Source organism: Eschrichtius robustus, chromosome 11, assembly GCF_028021215.1.
Source record: "Eschrichtius robustus isolate mEscRob2 chromosome 11, mEscRob2.pri, whole genome shotgun sequence".
Taxonomy (NCBI): domain Eukaryota; kingdom Metazoa; phylum Chordata; class Mammalia; order Artiodactyla; family Eschrichtiidae; genus Eschrichtius; species Eschrichtius robustus.
In genome coordinates, this window is record NC_090834.1 from 101,577,218 (window position 1) to 101,581,005 (window position 3,788).

At 40.6% G+C, this 3,788-nt stretch overlaps 1 pseudogene; it reads right to left on the reverse strand.

Annotated features, from left to right (window-relative positions):
- Positions 1-300: 300 nt before the first annotated feature.
- On the reverse strand, positions 301-819 carry LOC137772576 (mediator of RNA polymerase II transcription subunit 28 pseudogene; annotated as a pseudogene).
- Between the last annotated feature and the right edge of the window lie 2,969 nt (positions 820-3,788).

Sequence of the window (3,788 nt, forward strand, 5' to 3'; positions counted from 1 at the left end):
AAAAACCCAAAAACCAAAAACTTAAAAAGGAATCTGTAAAAAGCATCACACTAACAGTCTTAAACTTTGCTAAAGACAGACAATACGCTTGGTTTACTAAAGCAGTAAGCATTTTATAAAATACTCCAGAAATAACGCTTATGAAAATAGGTGGACATTTTTAGGTGAGAGCACAAAACTAAAATCATCTCATTCTCTGGCAAAGAGTTCTCCCAAAATGTCATGTCTACAAGAAGTGATGTTTGGCAAGACTGTGTCTGGACTGACTCAACCACCAGCTCATTTTCAGGTGGCTTTTCCTCAGGTTTGCTTCATCGGTGCAGGGATATTTGCAGACGCCTGCTCGAGGTAGGCCAGGGAACCCTGAGGGATGTCGGCTGGCTTTTTGGGCTGCATGTTGATGTCCTCCAGCACCTGTTGCCAGTGTCTCCGTTTTGTTAAGTGCTTCTGAACCAGAACATCCTTTCGCTGTAATTCATTCCTCAGTTCCGAGATATCCTCTTTGATAACTTGCTCTGGTTTCTGAACAGGTAACTGCAATCTTTTTGGTAGGAAAAAACATACTGTCTGTCTCATAATATCTAGAAATTTCTGGATACACTGATCAACACCAGTTGGAATTTCTTCCTGATCTGTACTGTTGACATAATCCTGACTCACCAGAGAAGCAAAACAAGGCTCAAAAGATGACTCAAACTCATCCACCAATGTACTGTGAGAAGTTCTTGGAATGCCTGGTGTGGCCTGAAGAAGCCCCCGCAGGGGTGGCGGGGGTCCAGGTGGCTGCGCAGAGAACATGCCTCCCAGCAGAGCCCCCATTTCTAAAAATCCATAATTCTTAACTCATAACCAATCTTGTTTTCTATGACACCTTCCATTCCCCTCACCTGATTATTTTCAATCACTTCCTAGATATTATATTGTTTCATCCATAAATATTTCAATATGTATATACAATATAAGGACTCTTTTTAAAAACATAACAAAAAATACCAATTTTATATCTGAAATCGGCATCAACATTCAAGTGTTAAAAAAAAAAATAGCGGTACAATAATCAAGACTCTAAGAAGGAATCATGTGCTCTTCTAGAATAAGAAAGCACTGGCAATAATACCTACTGGGCTTTGGTCTCTGCCTTGGACTTCTCATGGGTAAATTAAATGAGAGAGTTAAGATGATGGTTAAGTTTTCATCTAGCTCAGATATTCTAATAGTTTTCAAAGCTAAATGGATTATCTTGTACCTATGGGTCTGGGTACCCTTAAACACACCCTCAAAGTTTTTATTAATAATTTCAGTAGTATTTCATTTATCTCCCCTACCAGAATGTACACTTCTTGAGGGTCAAGAATTTATCTCTTATTCACTGCCAGATCCTCAGAGCCTAGTGGGCAAATTGTGAAGGGCCTTCTGTGCTGAGCCAACGAGTCTGAACTTTATCCTAAAAGAATGAGGAGTCATGGAAGGAATTTAGTGAGGGAAGATGCATCACCAGATGTGCTCTTAAGAAAGATTGGATTTGTGCTACAAACAAATGCTGGAGAGGGTGTGGAGAAAAGGGAACCCTCTTGCACTGTTGGTGGGAATGTAAATTGATACAGCCACTATGGAGAACAGTATGGAGGTTCCTTAAAAAACTAAAAATAGAACTACCATACGACCCAGTAATCCCACTACTGGGCATATACCCTGAGAAAACCATAATTCAAAAAGAGTCATGTACCACAGTGTTCACTGCAGCTCTATTTACAATAGCCAGGACATGGAAGCAACCTAAGTGTCCATCAACAGATGAATGGATAAAGAAGATGTGGCACATATATACAATGGAATATTAGCCATAAAAAGAAATGAAATTGAGTTATTTGTAGTGAGGTGGATGGACCTAGAGACTGTCATACAGAGTGAAGTAAGTCAGAAAGAGAAAAACAAATACAGTATGCTAACATATATATATGGAATATAAAAAAAAGAAAAATGGTCATGAAGCACCTAAGGGCAAGACGGGATTAAAGATGCAGACCTACTAGAGGATGGACTTGAGGATATGGGGAGGGGGAGGGTAAGCTGGGACAAAGTGAGAGAGTGGCATGGACATATATACACTACCAAATGTAAAATAGATAGCTAGTGGAAAGCAGCCGCATAGCACAGGGAGATCAGCTCGGTGCTTTGTGACCACCTAGAGGGGTGGGATAGGGAGGGTGGGAGGGAGGGAGATGCAAGAGGGAAGAGACATGGGGATATATGTATATGTATAACTGATTCACTTTGTTATAAAGCAGAAACTAACACACCATTTTAAAGCAATTATACTCCAATAAAGAGGTTAAAAAAAAAAAAAAAAGAAAGATTGGATTTGTGGAATATGAGAGTAGCGAATGGGAGGTCAATTAGGGAGTTACTCTTGTGATACTGAGCCGAAGTAGCAAAGGTATGAACTAAGGCAATGGCTATGGAGATGGAAAGTAGGGAGCATATGAAAGAGAAGTCGAATTAATGGGCTTTAGAGAGGCATTCAAACAAAGACCACTTTGAGAAGCCCAAATATGGCCAATGGAAGGAAATTATAGACTTCATTCATATTTGGATTGAGAGCATTAATTCCCTCTTGGCATGCTCTAACCCTTGGTGCAAGAGCAGCCAGATGATCAAGATATGGTGGGACAGTTGATGGGAGTGAAGCATGGTAAGTGACGCTGGTCACCACTAGAAGGTTCAGTGTAAATTATTCTTTTAGTACAGTTAGGATTTGGCCAATCAAATTGCAACTAGTACAATGCCTGCTACTTGGTAGATATTCAGGCAACAGATCCAAGTCTCTTGAGCACGTCAATAAACATGGATTAAATAATTTAATGTATGATAGAATCCTTAAACCCACAAAACCAAAAGTCCAAAGTCTCCAAGAGGTTCAGTAACTTGCCCATATTCACTAGGTTAACGGGTGATAGAGCCAGGCTTTGGACACAGACAGAATGACTCTTGAGAGTTCATGCTTTAAAAACTCCTGTGCCATACAGCCTATCACCTTGCCAATCCTCCTAGGAAAAAGATGAAGGAAGACAGCCATTTAATACTGGCAGATCACCAAATATAAGAAGAGGAGACAATAAAATATGAAGTTATAACAACCTTTTGTTGTTCAGCCAGAGTCCCTGCCAAGGCATCTACTGCCTGGAGGAGAAGGGATTTGAATTCTGTAGAATCACTCTGTGATTGAGCTCAAGGAGAACATATAAAGAGCTCTCTAAAATGATGGTCTAGAACCATAGGGTAATGCCTGTGAGCTTTCTTCTAATAACCACCATGGGGTTAATAAAGTGAGGCAGATAGTTAATCATGTTAATAAACTGAGGCATGTGAATGTCTTTGATGATGTCGGGGACAGAGCTTAAGTTGAGGGTCCTGGCTAGGTAAAGCTCCAAGAGTCCGTTAGGTATATGACAATGAGGACAGCTGCCCCAGGGAAAGAAGAAAGAGGGGCACCCAGATTTGAAGAAGTCTTCTAACAGGAATAATCCTGATAATCCCTTTCATGGCAATGCCCTTCACAGTTCAAAAGGCATATGCATTCCTCACGTGATCTTCCAGCACCACTGAGGCAGCCAAGTCTAGTGTCATTAGCCCTATTGTACAAAGGGAGAAACTGAGATTTATAGTAAGTGGAAGATCCAGGATGCAAAGCCAGGTTTTCACAATCTAAGATCAGCTCCAGGTTGGAACAGATGGTCCCCAAACTCATGGAAGTAAACAAATGCAAAGTTCCTAGAGGACAGAAACTT